The sequence below is a fragment of the Acipenser ruthenus genome, chromosome 2, assembly GCF_902713425.1.
Source record: "Acipenser ruthenus chromosome 2, fAciRut3.2 maternal haplotype, whole genome shotgun sequence".
Classification (NCBI taxonomy): domain Eukaryota; kingdom Metazoa; phylum Chordata; class Actinopteri; order Acipenseriformes; family Acipenseridae; genus Acipenser; species Acipenser ruthenus.
In genome coordinates this window covers 98950129-98968899 of record NC_081190.1, presented here as the reverse complement: position 1 = coordinate 98968899, position 18771 = coordinate 98950129, and the positions used below count along the sequence as shown (strand labels likewise).

The 18771-nt window shown below is 40.6% G+C and overlaps 12 non-coding genes across 12 annotated transcripts; all 12 read right to left on the bottom strand.

Moving 5' to 3' along the window:
• Window positions 1-1348: 1348 nt before the first annotated feature.
• LOC131706986 (U1 spliceosomal RNA) lies at window positions 1349-1512 on the bottom strand. Its single transcript, XR_009310909.1, has one exon. It is a non-coding gene; the product is annotated as a U1 spliceosomal RNA (small nuclear RNA).
• An 892-nt stretch (window positions 1513-2404) lies between these two features.
• On the bottom strand, window positions 2405-2523 carry LOC131707323 (5S ribosomal RNA). Its single transcript, XR_009311111.1, has one exon. It is a non-coding gene; the product is annotated as a 5S ribosomal RNA (ribosomal RNA).
• Window positions 2524-4257: 1734 nt separating this feature from the next.
• Window positions 4258-4421, bottom strand: LOC131707785 (U1 spliceosomal RNA). The gene has a single exon (XR_009311228.1). It is a non-coding gene; the product is annotated as a U1 spliceosomal RNA (small nuclear RNA).
• An 892-nt stretch (window positions 4422-5313) lies between these two features.
• On the bottom strand, window positions 5314-5432 carry LOC131707303 (5S ribosomal RNA). Its single transcript, XR_009311094.1, has one exon. It is a non-coding gene; the product is annotated as a 5S ribosomal RNA (ribosomal RNA).
• A 1731-nt stretch (window positions 5433-7163) lies between these two features.
• Window positions 7164-7327, bottom strand: LOC131706982 (U1 spliceosomal RNA). The gene has a single exon (XR_009310907.1). It is a non-coding gene; the product is annotated as a U1 spliceosomal RNA (small nuclear RNA).
• Window positions 7328-8219: 892 nt separating this feature from the next.
• LOC131707279 (5S ribosomal RNA) lies at window positions 8220-8338 on the bottom strand. The gene has a single exon (XR_009311074.1). It is a non-coding gene; the product is annotated as a 5S ribosomal RNA (ribosomal RNA).
• A 1731-nt stretch (window positions 8339-10069) lies between these two features.
• On the bottom strand, window positions 10070-10233 carry LOC131706978 (U1 spliceosomal RNA). The gene has a single exon (XR_009310906.1). It is a non-coding gene; the product is annotated as a U1 spliceosomal RNA (small nuclear RNA).
• An 892-nt stretch (window positions 10234-11125) lies between these two features.
• Window positions 11126-11244, bottom strand: LOC131707259 (5S ribosomal RNA). Its single transcript, XR_009311059.1, has one exon. It is a non-coding gene; the product is annotated as a 5S ribosomal RNA (ribosomal RNA).
• A 1725-nt stretch (window positions 11245-12969) lies between these two features.
• On the bottom strand, window positions 12970-13133 carry LOC131706968 (U1 spliceosomal RNA). Its single transcript, XR_009310903.1, has one exon. It is a non-coding gene; the product is annotated as a U1 spliceosomal RNA (small nuclear RNA).
• An 892-nt stretch (window positions 13134-14025) lies between these two features.
• Window positions 14026-14144, bottom strand: LOC131707237 (5S ribosomal RNA). The gene has a single exon (XR_009311047.1). It is a non-coding gene; the product is annotated as a 5S ribosomal RNA (ribosomal RNA).
• A 1724-nt stretch (window positions 14145-15868) lies between these two features.
• Window positions 15869-16032, bottom strand: LOC131707774 (U1 spliceosomal RNA). Its single transcript, XR_009311227.1, has one exon. It is a non-coding gene; the product is annotated as a U1 spliceosomal RNA (small nuclear RNA).
• An 892-nt stretch (window positions 16033-16924) lies between these two features.
• Window positions 16925-17043, bottom strand: LOC131707213 (5S ribosomal RNA). Its single transcript, XR_009311036.1, has one exon. It is a non-coding gene; the product is annotated as a 5S ribosomal RNA (ribosomal RNA).
• Between the last annotated feature and the right edge of the window lie 1728 nt (window positions 17044-18771).

Below are 18771 nucleotides of genomic sequence, written 5' to 3'. Positions count from 1 at the left end.
TGTTTATTCTACAAAATAAATCCCCCTTTCAAACAACTCGTGTGGTTCTTTAGGCTGAGCAGTACTGCAAGGGTCCCTCTCCTCCAGTTAGAGACAGCATACATGTGGTTACATGATACATGGATGAAGGCTTATTGTGACTTGTTCGACTCCTCGAGACCATCACTTTCAATTCCAACACAAAATGTCTCGTTTTCAATCGCTCGACAACACCCACAGTACAGAAATGTGCATTAATGATCAACAAAATGAGAATACGTTAAAAAAAAAAAAAAAAGATGTAAAGCTGGTAGATTCGTATCTCAGAGGAACGGGAAATTAAAACAAGGTAAAGGCAATCATCTAAATAAAGCTGAATCAATAACGGATAACGACATAGAACGTCTGTACAGAGCTGAAACACTATGTTTTAAAAAAAACAACTGTACCGCTGAACCTCGTCTTCTTTAATATTAGCAACTTTGTAACTTTGATACACGTGCCGCTGACTCGTTACTTTGTCTTCTCAAGATGAAACACTTCACAATACATGTACATAAAACACTTTGGTACTTTCTAGAACATTATACGCTCCGAAAGAAAAAACAAAATCTCATTCCCAGTCTGACAGAGCCACCTGCTGGAGATATATAGATAATCGCTAATTGCTTTCAATACCTGTGTTTTTAACTTTGACTATAACATCAGGGGAGAGCGCGAACGCGATTGCAGCCCTGCTTGTAAATCTGCTTGTATGTGGTTTTATGTTGTCTAATTAAAGTGTTTGTCTGCCAAGATATGTTTTAAGGGGCTTAGTGGTCAGGTGGTTAAAGAAAAGCTCTTGTTACCGGGAGGTTCCTGGTTCAATCCCAGCTCAGCCACTGGCTCATTGTGTGTGACCCTGTCCCTGAGCAAGTCCCTTAACCTCCTTGTGCTCCTTCCTTCAAATGAGATGTAAAACCCAGGTCCTATTGTAAGTGACTCTGCAGCAGCAGCAGCAGCAGCAGCAGCAGCAGTTGTGATGCACAGTTTATCTGAATAAAAAACATCAACTAAATAAATAAAACTGATAAGCTCGAAAATGATTTCCAATTATTTAAAATAAAAATAAAAACTTTGATACAGACACTGCTGAGTCTTTACTTTTAGTCTTGTCAATAAAAAATAACGAAACATGGAAATAGATGTGCAGGAACCACGTAGCTATTTATTTGACAGTCAGAAAGCTAAAAACATTGAGCTCCTTTTAAAGAAAACCTGACTCCCTGTGTGACGAAGCCGCCTGCCGGAGAGTTGTTGAACAACTAGTGAGTGAGTGAGTTCCTTCCTGCGACGGGTTCGTGTTTGTTTCTGTCTTTGACCATAGTTTCAGGGGAGAGCGCGAACGCAGTCCCCCACTACCAGAAATTATGCAGTCGAGATTCCCGCATTTGGGGAATTCGCAGGGGTCAGCACAGCCGGAGTGCAATGGCCGAGCCTCGCCCTGGGTGAACCACCTTCATGATCATGGTATCTCCCCTGCCAGGTAAGTATGAGTTGTACACATTGCGAGTCGTCACCCGTCCACAAGAGACATTTTTCAAAGAAACGGTGCCTACATCTGCAATTTAAAGAAACACTCTTTTCCTAATATAACATTTTCATTGTTATCATAGCGCACTTTCCAGTCTGTTGGGTGTAATGGGTTCCTTCAGTTTTCAGTATAAGTATTTATAAATTGCATTCCCGTAATGCCTCTCGGTATATATTTGCATGCGCCTTTATCATTGGAGGACAAGATGCCAGGATTTACACAGGACGACGTCATTCGTGCAGCAGCATGTGAGATGTTCCGCAAAAGAAGCGACGGGTCTGTATACACGTCTGCGTAAACGAAATAAAAAAAATGTAACAAATGTACGACTTTCAAAAAGAAAGCAAGCAAAACATTGGTCAAACATTTGTTAAGGTCACACATAATATAAATAAACTCGAACGAATGAACGGGTCACTAAATCCGTTCTTGGTTGATATGCTCGTTTTGTTCTCTTGTTTGGCACAATAATCTAAACACGCAGTTTGTGGCTTTAAAACATGTCTCGTTCTGTTACTATAATAAAAAGTACTTCATCAACTGTTATTTCTTTTTTTAATTAATTAAACTAACCATAACTAGCAAAACTCGTCAGTACTTTTGTCTTAACCCTGTTCACATTTGTTTGTATCGGACCGCTACTGGTAGTTTCGGCTTAGAATATAATACGATAACCCTTTCTGTCCTAACTCAGTTTTCAAAACCAGTAAAGGCTGATACAATACTTGTTCGTGTGTGGAATGGGACAATAAAAAAACCAAAAAAAGAAAACGATGTTTAGACTTACAGCTTCCAGGTTAGTAACATAAATAACAAGGGAAATAGCGCCCCCTGTCAAGCTGCAGAAAGAAAAGCTTACAGCACCTGGTATTCCCAGGCGGTCTCCCATCCAAGTACTAACCAGGCCCGACCTTGCTTAGCTTCCGAGATCAGACGAGATCGGGCGTTCTCAAGGTGGTATGGCCGTAAGCGAACGACAGTCTTGGTTTATCTCTTTCATAGTATTAAGTTAATATCATTCATGCAATGACAGGTTGGGGGAGGGATTTCCAGATCTCTAATTTGTCACAAACGTTAACATTTAAGCAGCTCTGGGCTCCACGTGTGCGGGCCCGTGTGTCCGTGTGTCTGTGTGTGTATATATAGCAGCATTAAAAGTGCCATTAGATTCTTGCGAAATTGTATGTTCACAAAGTAGTAGCCACACGTTGGCATTGAAAGTGTTAAGTTCTCAAAGGCATCCATTTTGTATATTACCCTCTTTTAGTTTGAATCTGCAGCAGTGTTGTAATGGATCTCAGCTGTACTGAGCTGTGTTGCCGTTGGAGGACTGTATGCCCTGAAACCAATTTGATGTTTATTCTACAAAATAAATCCCCCTTTCAAACAACTCGTGTGGTTCTTTAGGCTGAGCAGTACTGCAAGGGTCCCTCTCCTCCAGTTAGAGACAGCATACATGTGGTTACATGATACATGGATGAAGGCTTATTGTGACTTGTTCGACTCCTCGAGACCATCACTTTCAATTCCAACACAAAATGTCTCGTTTTCAATCGCTCGACAACACCCACAGTACAGAAATGTGCATTAATGATCAACAAAATGAGAATACGTTAAAAAAAAAAAAAAAAGATGTAAAGCTGGTAGATTCGTATCTCAGAGGAACGGGAAATTAAAACAAGGTAAAGGCAATCATCTAAATAAAGCTGAATCAATAACGGATAACGACATAGAACGTCTGTACAGAGCTGAAACACTATGTTTTAAAAAAAACAACTGTACCGCTGAACCTCGTCTTCTTTAATATTAGCAACTTTGTAACTTTGATACACGTGCCGCTGACTCGTTACTTTGTCTTCTCAAGATGAAACACTTCACAATACATGTACATAAAACACTTTGGTACTTTCTAGAACATTATACGCTCCGAAAGAAAAAACAAAATCTCATTCCCAGTCTGACAGAGCCACCTGCTGGAGATATATAGATAATCGCTAATTGCTTTCAATACCTGTGTTTTTAACTTTGACTATAACATCAGGGGAGAGCGCGAACGCGATTGCAGCCCTGCTTGTAAATCTGCTTGTATGTGGTTTTATGTTGTCTAATTAAAGTGTTTGTCTGCCAAGATATGTTTTAAGGGGCTTAGTGGTCAGGTGGTTAAAGAAAAGCTCTTGTTACCGGGAGGTTCCTGGTTCAATCCCAGCTCAGCCACTGGCTCATTGTGTGTGACCCTGTCCCTGAGCAAGTCCCTTAACCTCCTTGTGCTCCTTCCTTCAAATGAGATGTAAAACCCAGGTCCTATTGTAAGTGACTCTGCAGCAGCAGCAGCAGCAGCAGCAGCAGCAGCAGTTGTGATGCACAGTTTATCTGAATAAAAAACATCAACTAAATAAATAAAACTGATAAGCTCGAAAATGATTTCCAATTATTTAAAATAAAAATAAAAACTTTGATACAGACACTGCTGAGTCTTTACTTTTAGTCTTGTCAATAAAAAATAACGAAACATGGAAATAGATGTGCAGGAACCACGTAGCTATTTATTTGACAGTCAGAAAGCTAAAAACATTGAGCTCCTTTTAAAGAAAACCTGACTCCCTGTGTGACGAAGCCGCCTGCCGGAGAGTTGTTGAACAACTAGTGAGTGAGTGAGTTCCTTCCTGCGACGGGTTCGTGTTTGTTTCTGTCTTTGACCATAGTTTCAGGGGAGAGCGCGAACGCAGTCCCCCACTACCAGAAATTATGCAGTCGAGATTCCCGCATTTGGGGAATTCGCAGGGGTCAGCACAGCCGGAGTGCAATGGCCGAGCCTCGCCCTGGGTGAACCACCTTCATGATCATGGTATCTCTCCTGCCAGGTAAGTATGAGTTGTACACATTGCGAGTCGTCACCCGTCCACAAGAGACATTTTTCAAAGAAACGGTGCCTACATCTGCAATTTAAAGAAACACTCTTTTCCTAATATAACATTTTCATTGTTATCATAGCGCACTTTCCAGTCTGTTGGGTGTAATGGGTTCCTTCAGTTTTCAGTATAAGTATTTATAAATTGCATTCCCGTAATGCCTCTCGGTATATATTTGCATGCGCCTTTATCATTGGAGGACAAGATGCCAGGATTTACACAGGACGACGTCATTCGTGCAGCAGCATGTGAGATGTTCCGCAAAAGAAGCGACGGGTCTGTATACACGTCTGCGTAAACGAAATAAAAAAAATGTAACAAATGTACGACTTTCAAAAAGAAAGCAAGCAAAACATTGGTCAAACATTTGTTAAGGTCACACATAATATAAATAAACTCGAACGAATGAACGGGTCACTAAATCCGTTCTTGGTTGATATGCTCGTTTTGTTCTCTTGTTTGGCACAATAATCTAAACACGCAGTTTGTGGCTTTAAAACATGTCTCGTTCTGTTACTATAATAAAAAGTACTTCATCAACTGTTATTTCTTTTTTTAATTAATTAAACTAACCATAACTAGCAAAACTCGTCAGTACTTTTGTCTTAACCCTGTTCACATTTGTTTGTATCGGACCGCTACTGGTAGTTTCGGCTTAGAATATAATACGATAACCCTTTCTGTCCTAACTCAGTTTTCAAAACCAGTAAAGGCTGATACAATACTTGTTCGTGTGTGGAATGGGACAATAAAAAAACCAAAAAAAGAAAACGATGTTTAGACTTACAGCTTCCAGGTTAGTAACATAAATAACAAGGGAAATAGCGCCCCCTGTCAAGCTGCAGAAAGAAAAGCTTACAGCACCTGGTATTCCCAGGCGGTCTCCCATCCAAGTACTAACCAGGCCCGACCTTGCTTAGCTTCCGAGATCAGACGAGATCGGGCGTTCTCAAGGTGGTATGGCCGTAAGCGAACGACAGTCTTGGTTTATCTCTTTCATAGTATTAAGTTAATATCATTCATGCAATGACAGGTTGGGGGAGGGATTTCCAGATCTCTAATTTGTCACAAACGTTAACATTTAAGCAGCTCTGGGCTCCACGTGTGCGGGCCCGTGTGTCCGTGTGTCTGTGTGTGTATATATAGCAGCATTAAAAGTGCCATTAGATTCTTGCGAAATTGTATGTTCACAAAGTAGTAGCCACACGTTGGCATTGAAAGTGTTAAGTTCTCAAAGGCATCCATTTTGTATATTACCCTCTTTTAGTTTGAATCTGCAGCAGTGTTGTAATGGATCTCAGCTGTACTGAGCTGTGTTGCCGTTGGAGGACTGTATGCCCTGAAACCAATTTGATGTTTATTCTACAAAATAAATCCCCCTTTCAAACAACTCGTGTGGTTCTTTAGGCTGAGCAGTACTGCAAGGGTCCCTCTCCTCCAGTTAGAGACAGCATACATGTGGTTACATGATACATGGATGAAGGCTTATTGTGACTTGTTCGACTCCTCGAGACCATCACTTTCAATTCCAACACAAAATGTCTCGTTTTCAATCGCTCGACAACACCCACAGTACAGAAATGTGCATTAATGATCAACAAAATGAGAATACGTTAAAAAAAAAAAAAAAAGATGTAAAGCTGGTAGATTCGTATCTCAGAGGAACGGGAAATTAAAACAAGGTAAAGGCAATCATCTAAATAAAGCTGAATCAATAACGGATAACGACATAGAACGTCTGTACAGAGCTGAAACACTATGTTTTAAAAAAAACAACTGTACCGCTGAACCTCGTCTTCTTTAATATTAGCAACTTTGTAACTTTGATACACGTGCCGCTGACTCGTTACTTTGTCTTCTCAAGATGAAACACTTCACAATACATGTACATAAAACACTTTGGTACTTTCTAGAACATTATACGCTCCGAAAGAAAAAACAAAATCTCATTCCCAGTCTGACAGAGCCACCTGCTGGAGATATATAGATAATCGCTAATTGCTTTCAATACCTGTGTTTTTAACTTTGACTATAACATCAGGGGAGAGCGCGAACGCGATTGCAGCCCTGCTTGTAAATCTGCTTGTATGTGGTTTTATGTTGTCTAATTAAAGTGTTTGTCTGCCAAGATATGTTTTAAGGGGCTTAGTGGTCAGGTGGTTAAAGAAAAGCTCTTGTTACCGGGAGGTTCCTGGTTCAATCCCAGCTCAGCCACTGGCTCATTGTGTGTGACCCTGTCCCTGAGCAAGTCCCTTAACCTCCTTGTGCTCCTTCCTTCAAATGAGATGTAAAACCCAGGTCCTATTGTAAGTGACTCTGCAGCAGCAGCAGCAGCAGCAGCAGCAGCAGTTGTGATGCACAGTTTATCTGAATAAAAAACATCAACTAAATAAATAAAACTGATAAGCTCGAAAATGATTTCCAATTATTTAAAATAAAAATAAAAACTTTGATACAGACACTGCTGAGTCTTTACTTTTAGTCTTGTCAATAAAAAATAACGAAACATGGAAATAGATGTGCAGGAACCACGTAGCTATTTATTTGACAGTCAGAAAGCTAAAAACATTGAGCTCCTTTTAAAGAAAACCTGACTCCCTGTGTGACGAAGCCGCCTGCCGGAGAGTTGTTGAACAACTAGTGAGTGAGTGAGTTCCTTCCTGCGACGGGTTCGTGTTTGTTTCTGTCTTTGACCATAGTTTCAGGGGAGAGCGCGAACGCAGTCCCCCACTACCAGAAATTATGCAGTCGAGATTCCCGCATTTGGGGAATTCGCAGGGGTCAGCACAGCCGGAGTGCAATGGCCGAGCCTCGCCCTGGGTGAACCACCTTCATGATCATGGTATCTCCCCTGCCAGGTAAGTATGAGTTGTACACATTGCGAGTCGTCACCCGTCCACAAGAGACATTTTTCAAAGAAACGGTGCCTACATCTGCAATTTAAAGAAACACTCTTTTCCTAATATAACATTTTCATTGTTATCATAGCGCACTTTCCAGTCTGTTGGGTGTAATGGGTTCCTTCAGTTTTCAGTATAAGTATTTATAAATTGCATTCCCGTAATGCCTCTCGGTATATATTTGCATGCGCCTTTATCATTGGAGGACAAGATGCCAGGATTTACACAGGACGACGTCATTCGTGCAGCAGCATGTGAGATGTTCCGCAAAAGAAGCGACGGGTCTGTATACACGTCTGCGTAAACGAAATAAAAAAAATGTAACAAATGTACGACTTTCAAAAAGAAAGCAAGCAAAACATTGGTCAAACATTTGTTAAGGTCACACATAATATAAATAAACTCGAACGAATGAACGGGTCACTAAATCCGTTCTTGGTTGATATGCTCGTTTTGTTCTCTTGTTTGGCACAATAATCTAAACACGCAGTTTGTGGCTTTAAAACATGTCTCGTTCTGTTACTATAATAAAAAGTACTTCATCAACTGTTATTTCTTTTTTTAATTAATTAAACTAACCATAACTAGCAAAACTCGTCAGTACTTTTGTCTTAACCCTGTTCACATTTGTTTGTATCGGACCGCTACTGGTAGTTTCGGCTTAGAATATAATACGATAACCCTTTCTGTCCTAACTCAGTTTTCAAAACCAGTAAAGGCTGATACAATACTTGTTCGTGTGTGGAATGGGACAATAAAAAAACCAAAAAAAGAAAACGATGTTTAGACTTACAGCTTCCAGGTTAGTAACATAAATAACAAGGGAAATAGCGCCCCCTGTCAAGCTGCAGAAAGAAAAGCTTACAGCACCTGGTATTCCCAGGCGGTCTCCCATCCAAGTACTAACCAGGCCCGACCTTGCTTAGCTTCCGAGATCAGACGAGATCGGGCGTTCTCAAGGTGGTATGGCCGTAAGCGAACGACAGTCTTGGTTTATCTCTTTCATAGTATTAAGTTAATATCATTCATGCAATGACAGGTTGGGGGAGGGATTTCCAGATCTCTAATTTGTCACAAACGTTAACATTTAAGCAGCTCTGGGCTCCACGTGTGCGGGCCCGTGTGTCCGTGTGTCTGTGTGTGTATATATAGCAGCATTAAAAGTGCCATTAGATTCTTGCGAAATTGTATGTTCACAAAGTAGTAGCCACACGTTGGCATTGAAAGTGTTAAGTTCTCAAAGGCATCCATTTTGTATATTACCCTCTTTTAGTTTGAATCTGCAGCAGTGTTGTAATGGATCTCAGCTGTACTGAGCTGTGTTGCCGTTGGAGGACTGTATGCCCTGAAACCAATTTGATGTTTATTCTACAAAATAAATCCCCCTTTCAAACAACTCGTGTGGTTCTTTAGGCTGAGCAGTACTGCAAGGGTCCCTCTCCTCCAGTTAGAGACAGCATACATGTGGTTACATGATACATGGATGAAGGCTTATTGTGACTTGTTCGACTCCTCGAGACCATCACTTTCAATTCCAACACAAAATGTCTCGTTTTCAATCGCTCGACAACACCCACAGTACAGAAATGTGCATTAATGATCAACAAAATGAGAATACGTTAAAAAAAAAAAAAAAAGATGTAAAGCTGGTAGATTCGTATCTCAGAGGAACGGGAAATTAAAACAAGGTAAAGGCAATCATCTAAATAAAGCTGAATCAATAACGGATAACGACATAGAACGTCTGTACAGAGCTGAAACACTATGTTTTAAAAAAAACAACTGTACCGCTGAACCTCGTCTTCTTTAATATTAGCAACTTTGTAACTTTGATACACGTGCCGCTGACTCGTTACTTTGTCTTCTCAAGATGAAACACTTCACAATACATGTACATAAAACACTTTGGTACTTTCTAGAACATTATACGCTCCGAAAGAAAAAACAAAATCTCATTCCCAGTCTGACAGAGCCACCTGCTGGAGATATATAGATAATCGCTAATTGCTTTCAATACCTGTGTTTTTAACTTTGACTATAACATCAGGGGAGAGCGCGAACGCGATTGCAGCCCTGCTTGTAAATCTGCTTGTATGTGGTTTTATGTTGTCTAATTAAAGTGTTTGTCTGCCAAGATATGTTTTAAGGGGCTTAGTGGTCAGGTGGTTAAAGAAAAGCTCTTGTTACCGGGAGGTTCCTGGTTCAATCCCAGCTCAGCCACTGGCTCATTGTGTGTGACCCTGTCCCTGAGCAAGTCCCTTAACCTCCTTGTGCTCCTTCCTTCAAATGAGATGTAAAACCCAGGTCCTATTGTAAGTGACTCTGCAGCAGCAGCAGCAGCAGCAGCAGCAGCAGTTGTGATGCACAGTTTATCTGAATAAAAAACATCAACTAAATAAATAAAACTGATAAGCTCGAAAATGATTTCCAATTATTTAAAATAAAAATAAAAACTTTGATACAGACACTGCTGAGTCTTTACTTTTAGTCTTGTCAATAAAAAATAACGAAACATGGAAATAGATGTGCAGGAACCACGTAGCTATTTATTTGACAGTCAGAAAGCTAAAAACATTGAGCTCCTTTTAAAGAAAACCTGACTCCCTGTGTGACGAAGCCGCCTGCCGGAGAGTTGTTGAACAACTAGTGAGTGAGTGAGTTCCTTCCTGCGACGGGTTCGTGTTTGTTTCTGTCTTTGACCATAGTTTCAGGGGAGAGCGCGAACGCAGTCCCCCACTACCAGAAATTATGCAGTCGAGATTCCCGCATTTGGGGAATTCGCAGGGGTCAGCACAGCCGGAGTGCAATGGCCGAGCCTCGCCCTGGGTGAACCACCTTCATGATCATGGTATCTCCCCTGCCAGGTAAGTATGAGTTGTACACATTGCGAGTCGTCACCCGTCCACAAGAGACATTTTTCAAAGAAACGGTGCCTACATCTGCAATTTAAAGAAACACTCTTTTCCTAATATAACATTTTCATTGTTATCATAGCGCACTTTCCAGTCTGTTGGGTGTAATGGGTTCCTTCAGTTTTCAGTATAAGTATTTATAAATTGCATTCCCGTAATGCCTCTCGGTATATATTTGCATGCGCCTTTATCATTGGAGGACAAGATGCCAGGATTTACACAGGACGACGTCATTCGTGCAGCAGCATGTGAGATGTTCCGCAAAAGAAGCGACGGGTCTGTATACACGTCTGCGTAAACGAAATAAAAAAAATGTAACAAATGTACGACTTTCAAAAAGAAAGCAAGCAAAACATTGGTCAAACATTTGTTAAGGTCACACATAATATAAATAAACTCGAACGAATGAACGGGTCACTAAATCCGTTCTTGGTTGATATGCTCGTTTTGTTCTCTTGTTTGGCACAATAATCTAAACACGCAGTTTGTGGCTTTAAAACATGTCTCGTTCTGTTACTATAATAAAAAGTACTTCATCAACTGTTATTTCTTTTTTTAATTAATTAAACTAACCATAACTAGCAAAACTCGTCAGTACTTTTGTCTTAACCCTGTTCACATTTGTTTGTATCGGACCGCTACTGGTAGTTTCGGCTTAGAATATAATACGATAACCCTTTCTGTCCTAACTCAGTTTTCAAAACCAGTAAAGGCTGATACAATACTTGTTCGTGTGTGGAATGGGACAATAAAAAAACCAAAAAAAGAAAACGATGTTTAGACTTACAGCTTCCAGGTTAGTAACATAAATAACAAGGGAAATAGCGCCCCCTGTCAAGCTGCAGAAAGAAAAGCTTACAGCACCTGGTATTCCCAGGCGGTCTCCCATCCAAGTACTAACCAGGCCCGACCTTGCTTAGCTTCCGAGATCAGACGAGATCGGGCGTTCTCAAGGTGGTATGGCCGTAAGCGAACGACAGTCTTGGTTTATCTCTTTCATAGTATTAAGTTAATATCATTCATGCAATGACAGGTTGGGGGAGGGATTTCCAGATCTCTAATTTGTCACAAACGTTAACATTTAAGCAGCTCTGGGCTCCACGTGTGCGGGCCCGTGTGTCCGTGTGTCTGTGTGTGTATATATAGCAGCATTAAAAGTGCCATTAGATTCTTGCGAAATTGTATGTTCACAAAGTAGTAGCCACACGTTGGCATTGAAAGTGTTAAGTTCTCAAAGGCATCCATTTTGTATATTACCCTCTTTTAGTTTGAATCTGCAGCAGTGTTGTAATGGATCTCAGCTGTACTGAGCTGTGTTGCCGTTGGAGGACTGTATGCCCTGAAACCAATTTGATGTTTATTCTACAAAATAAATCCCCCTTTCAAACAACTCGTGTGGTTCTTTAGGCTGAGCAGTACTGCAAGGGTCCCTCTCCTCCAGTTAGAGACAGCATACATGTGGTTACATGATACATGGATGAAGGCTTATTGTGACTTGTTCGACTCCTCGAGACCATCACTTTCAATTCCAACACAAAATGTCTCGTTTTCAATCGCTCGACAACACCCACAGTACAGAAATGTGCATTAATGATCAACAAAATGAGAATACGTTAAAAAAAAAAAAAAAAGATGTAAAGCTGGTAGATTCGTATCTCAGAGGAACGGGAAATTAAAACAAGGTAAAGGCAATCATCTAAATAAAGCTGAATCAATAACGGATAACGACATAGAACGTCTGTACAGAGCTGAAACACTATGTTTTAAAAAAAACAACTGTACCGCTGAACCTCGTCTTCTTTAATATTAGCAACTTTGTAACTTTGATACACGTGCCGCTGACTCGTTACTTTGTCTTCTCAAGATGAAACACTTCACAATACATGTACATAAAACACTTTGGTACTTTCTAGAACATTATACGCTCCGAAAGAAAAAACAAAATCTCATTCCCAGTCTGACAGAGCCACCTGCTGGAGATATATAGATAATCGCTAATTGCTTTCAATACCTGTGTTTTTAACTTTGACTATAACATCAGGGGAGAGCGCGAACGCGATTGCAGCCCTGCTTGTAAATCTGCTTGTATGTGGTTTTATGTTGTCTAATTAAAGTGTTTGTCTGCCAAGATATGTTTTAAGGGGCTTAGTGGTCAGGTGGTTAAAGAAAAGCTCTTGTTACCGGGAGGTTCCTGGTTCAATCCCAGCTCAGCCACTGGCTCATTGTGTGTGACCCTGTCCCTGAGCAAGTCCCTTAACCTCCTTGTGCTCCTTCCTTCAAATGAGATGTAAAACCCAGGTCCTATTGTAAGTGACTCTGCAGCAGCAGCAGCAGCAGCAGCAGTTGTGATGCACAGTTTATCTGAATAAAAAACATCAACTAAATAAATAAAACTGATAAGCTCGAAAATGATTTCCAATTATTTAAAATAAAAATAAAAACTTTGATACAGACACTGCTGAGTCTTTACTTTTAGTCTTGTCAATAAAAAATAACGAAACATGGAAATAGATGTGCAGGAACCACGTAGCTATTTATTTGACAGTCAGAAAGCTAAAAACATTGAGCTCCTTTTAAAGAAAACCTGACTCCCTGTGTGACGAAGCCGCCTGCCGGAGAGTTGTTGAACAACTAGTGAGTGAGTGAGTTCCTTCCTGCGACGGGTTCGTGTTTGTTTCTGTCTTTGACCATAGTTTCAGGGGAGAGCGCGAACGCAGTCCCCCACTACCAGAAATTATGCAGTCGAGATTCCCGCATTTGGGGAATTCGCAGGGGTCAGCACAGCCGGAGTGCAATGGCCGAGCCTCGCCCTGGGTGAACCACCTTCATGATCATGGTATCTCCCCTGCCAGGTAAGTATGAGTTGTACACATTGCGAGTCGTCACCCGTCCACAAGAGACATTTTTCAAAGAAACGGTGCCTACATCTGCAATTTAAAGAAACACTCTTTTCCTAATATAACATTTTCATTGTTATCATAGCGCACTTTCCAGTCTGTTGGGTGTAATGGGTTCCTTCAGTTTTCAGTATAAGTATTTATAAATTGCATTCCCGTAATGCCTCTCGGTATATATTTGCATGCGCCTTTATCATTGGAGGACAAGATGCCAGGATTTACACAGGACGACGTCATTCGTGCAGCAGCATGTGAGATGTTCCGCAAAAGAAGCGACGGGTCTGTATACACGTCTGCGTAAACGAAATAAAAAAAATGTAACAAATGTACGACTTTCAAAAAGAAAGCAAGCAAAACATTGGTCAAACATTTGTTAAGGTCACACATAATATAAATAAACTCGAACGAATGAACGGGTCACTAAATCCGTTCTTGGTTGATATGCTCGTTTTGTTCTCTTGTTTGGCACAATAATCTAAACACGCAGTTTGTGGCTTTAAAACATGTCTCGTTCTGTTACTATAATAAAAAGTACTTCATCAACTGTTATTTCTTTTTTTAATTAATTAAACTAACCATAACTAGCAAAACTCGTCAGTACTTTTGTCTTAACCCTGTTCACATTTGTTTGTATCGGACCGCTACTGGTAGTTTCGGCTTAGAATATAATACGATAACCCTTTCTGTCCTAACTCAGTTTTCAAAACCAGTAAAGGCTGATACAATACTTGTTCGTGTGTGGAATGGGACAATAAAAAAACCAAAAAAAGAAAACGATGTTTAGACTTACAGCTTCCAGGTTAGTAACATAAATAACAAGGGAAATAGCGCCCCCTGTCAAGCTGCAGAAAGAAAAGCTTACAGCACCTGGTATTCCCAGGCGGTCTCCCATCCAAGTACTAACCAGGCCCGACCTTGCTTAGCTTCCGAGATCAGACGAGATCGGGCGTTCTCAAGGTGGTATGGCCGTAAGCGAACGACAGTCTTGGTTTATCTCTTTCATAGTATTAAGTTAATATCATTCATGCAATGACAGGTTGGGGGAGGGATTTCCAGATCTCTAATTTGTCACAAACGTTAACATTTAAGCAGCTCTGGGCTCCACGTGTGCGGGCCCGTGTGTCCGTGTGTCTGTGTGTGTATATATAGCAGCATTAAAAGTGCCATTAGATTCTTGCGAAATTGTATGTTCACAAAGTAGTAGCCACACGTTGGCATTGAAAGTGTTAAGTTCTCAAAGGCATCCATTTTGTATATTACCCTCTTTTAGTTTGAATCTGCAGCAGTGTTGTAATGGATCTCAGCTGTACTGAGCTGTGTTGCCGTTGGAGGACTGTATGCCCTGAAACCAATTTGATGTTTATTCTACAAAATAAATCCCCCTTTCAAACAACTCGTGTGGTTCTTTAGGCTGAGCAGTACTGCAAGGGTCCCTCTCCTCCAGTTAGAGACAGCATACATGTGGTTACATGATACATGGATGAAGGCTTATTGTGACTTGTTCGACTCCTCGAGACCATCACTTTCAATTCAAACACAAAATGTCTCGTTTTCAATCACTCGACAACACCCACAGTACAGAAATGTGCATTAATGATCAACAAAATGAGAATACGTTAAAAAAAAAAAAAAAGATGTAAAGCTGGTAGATTCGTATCTCAGAGGAACGGGAAATTAAAACAAGGTAAAGGCAATCATCTAAATAAAGCTGAATCAATAACGGATAACGACATAGAACGTCTGTACAGAGCTGAAACACTATGTTTTAAAAAAAACAACTGTACCGCTGAACCTCGTCTTCTTTAATATTAGCAACTTTGTAACTTTGATACACGTGCCGCTGACTCGTTACTTTGTCTTCTCAAGATGAAACACTTCACAATACATGTACATAAAACACTTTGGTACTTTCTAGAACATTATACGCTCCGAAAGAAAAAACAAAATCTCATTCCCAGTCTGACAGAGCCACCTGCTGGAGATATATAGATAATCGCTAATTGCTTTCAATACCTGTGTTTTTAACTTTGACTATAACATCAGGGGAGAGCGCGAACGCGATTGCAGCCCTGCTTGTAAATCTGCTTGTATGTGGTTTTATGTTGTCTAATTAAAGTGTTTGTCTGCCAAGATATGTTTTAAGGGGCTTAGTGGTCAGGTGGTTAAAGAAAAGCTCTTGTTACCGGGAGGTTCCTGGTTCAATCCCAGCTCAGCCACTGGCTCATTGTGTGTGACCCTGTCCCTGAGCAAGTCCCTTAACCTCCTTGTGCTCCTTCCTTCAAATGAGATGTAAAACCCAGGTCCTATTGTAAGTGACTCTGCAGCAGCAGCAGCAGCAGCAGCAGTTGTGATGCACAGTTTATCTGAATAAAAAACATCAACTAAATAAATAAAACTGATAAGCTCGAAAATGATTTCCAATTATTTAAAATAAAAATAAAAACTTTGATACAGACACTGCTGAGTCTTTACTTTTAGTCTTGTCAATAAAAAATAACGAAACATGGAAATAGATGTGCAGGAACCACGTAGCTATTTATTTGACAGTCAGAAAGCTAAAAACATTGAGCTCCTTTTAAAGAAAACCTGACTCCCTGTGTGACGAAGCCGCCTGCCGGAGAGTTGTTGAACAACTAGTGAGTGAGTGAGTTCCTTCCTGCGACGGGTTCGTGTTTGTTTCTGTCTTTGACCATAGTTTCAGGGGAGAGCGCGAACGCAGTCCCCCACTACCAGAAATTATGCAGTCGAGATTCCCGCATTTGGGGAATTCGCAGGGGTCAGCACAGCCGGAGTGCAATGGCCGAGCCTCGCCCTGGGTGAACCACCTTCATGATCATGGTATCTCTCCTGCCAGGTAAGTATGAGTTGTACACATTGCGAGTCGTCACCCGTCCACAAGAGACATTTTTCAAAGAAACGGTGCCTACATCTGCAATTTAAAGAAACACTCTTTTCCTAATATAACATTTTCATTGTTATCATAGCGCACTTTCCAGTCTGTTGGGTGTAATGGGTTCCTTCAGTTTTCAGTATAAGTATTTATAAATTGCATTCCCGTAATGCCTCTCGGTATATATTTGCATGCGCCTTTATCATTGGAGGACAAGATGCCAGGATTTACACAGGACGACGTCATTCGTGCAGCAGCATGTGAGATGTTCCGCAAAAGAAGCGACGGGTCTGTATACACGTCTGCGTAAACGAAATAAAAAAAATGTAACAAATGTACGACTTTCAAAAAGAAAGCAAGCAAAACATTGGTCAAACATTTGTTAAGGTCACACATAATATAAATAAACTCGAACGAATGAACGGGTCACTAAATCCGTTCTTGGTTGATATGCTCGTTTTGTTCTCTTGTTTGGCACAATAATCTAAACACGCAGTTTGTGGCTTTAAAACATGTCTCGTTCTGTTACTATAATAAAAAGTACTTCATCAACTGTTATTTCTTTTTTTAATTAATTAAACTAACCATAACTAGCAAAACTCGTCAGTACTTTTGTCTTAACCCTGTTCACATTTGTTTGTATCGGACCGCTACTGGTAGTTTCGGCTTAGAATATAATACGATAACCCTTTCTGTCCTAACTCAGTTTTCAAAACCAGTAAAGGCTGATACAATACTTGTTCGTGTGTGGAATGGGACAATAAAAAAACCAAAAAAAGAAAACGATGTTTAGACTTACAGCTTCCAGGTTAGTAACATAAATAACAAGGGAAATAGCGCCCCCTGTCAAGCTGCAGAAAGAAAAGCTTACAGCACCTGGTATTCCCAGGCGGTCTCCCATCCAAGTACTAACCAGGCCCGACCTTGCTTAGCTTCCGAGATCAGACGAGATCGGGCGTTCTCAAGGTGGTATGGCCGTAAGCGAACGACAGTCTTGGTTTATCTCTTTCATAGTATTAAGTTAATATCATTCATGCAATGACAGGTTGGGGGAGGGATTTCCAGATCTCTAATTTGTCACAAACGTTAACATTTAAGCAGCTCTGGGCTCCACGTGTGCGGGCCCGTGTGTCCGTGTGTCTGTGTGTGTATATATAGCAGCATTAAAAGTGCCATTAGATTCTTGCGAAATTGTATGTTCACAAAGTAGTAGCCACACGTTGGCATTGAAAGTGTTAAGTTCTCAAAGGCATCCATTTTGTATATTACCCTCTTTTAGTTTGAATCTGCAGCAGTGTTGTAATGGATCTCAGCTGTACTGAGCTGTGTTGCCGTTGGAGGACTGTATGCCCTGAAACCAATTTGATGTTTATTCTACAAAATAAATCCCCCTTTCAAACAACTCGTGTGGTTCTTTAGGCTGAGCAGTACTGCAAGGGTCCCTCTCCTCCAGTTAGAGACAGCATACATGTGGTTACATGATACATGGATGAAGGCTTATTGTGACTTGTTCGACTCCTCGAGACCATCACTTTCAATTCCAACACAAAATGTCTCGTTTTCAATCGCTCGACAACACCCACAGTACAGAAATGTGCATTAATGATCAACAAAATGAGAATACGTTAAAAAAAAAAAAAAAAAGATGTAAAGCTGGTAGATTCGTATCTCAGAGGAACGGGAAATTAAAACAAGGTAAAGGCAATCATCTAAATAAAGCTGAATCAATAACGGATAACGACATAGAACGTCTGTACAGAGCTGAAACACTATGTTTTAAAAAAAACAACTGTACCGCTGAACCTCGTCTTCTTTAATATTAGCAACTTTGTAACTTTGATACACGTGCCGCTGACTCGTTACTTTGTCTTCTCAAGATGAAACACTTCACAATACATGTACATAAAACACTTTGGTACTTTCTAGAACATTATACGCTCCGAAAGAAAAAACAAAATCTCATTCCCAGTCTGACAGAGCCACCTGCTGGAGATATATAGATAATCGCTAATTGCTTTCAATACCTGTGTTTTTAACTTTGACTATAACATCAGGGGAGAGCGCGAACGCGATTGCAGCCCTGCTTGTAAATCTGCTTGTATGTGGTTTTATGTTGTCTAATTAAAGTGTTTGTCTGCCAAGATATGTTTTAAGGGGCTTAGTGGTCAGGTGGTTAAAGAAAAGCTCTTGTTACCGGGAGGTTCCTGGTTCAATCCCAGCTCAGCCACTGGCTCATTGTGTGTGACCCTGTCCCTGAGCAAGTCCCTTAACCTCCTTGTGCTCCTTCCTTCAAATGAGATGTAAAACCCAGGTCCTATTGTAAGTGACTCTGCAGCAGCAGCAGCAGCAGCAGCAGCAGCAGCAGTTGTGATGCACAGTTTATCTGAATAAAAAACATCAACTAAATAAATAAAACTGATAAGCTCGAAAATGATTTCCAATTATTTAAAATAAAAATAAAAACTTTGATACAGACACTGCTGAGTCTTTACTTTTAGTCTTGTCAATAAAAAATAACGAAACATGGAAATAGATGTGCAGGAACCACGTAGCTATTTATTTGACAGTCAGAAAGCTAAAAACATTGAGCTCCTTTTAAAGAAAACCTGACTCCCTGTGTGACGAAGCCGCCTGCCGGAGAGTTGTTGAACAACTAGTGAGTGAGTGAGTGAGTTCCTTCCTGCGACGGGTTCGTGTTTGTTTCTGTCTTT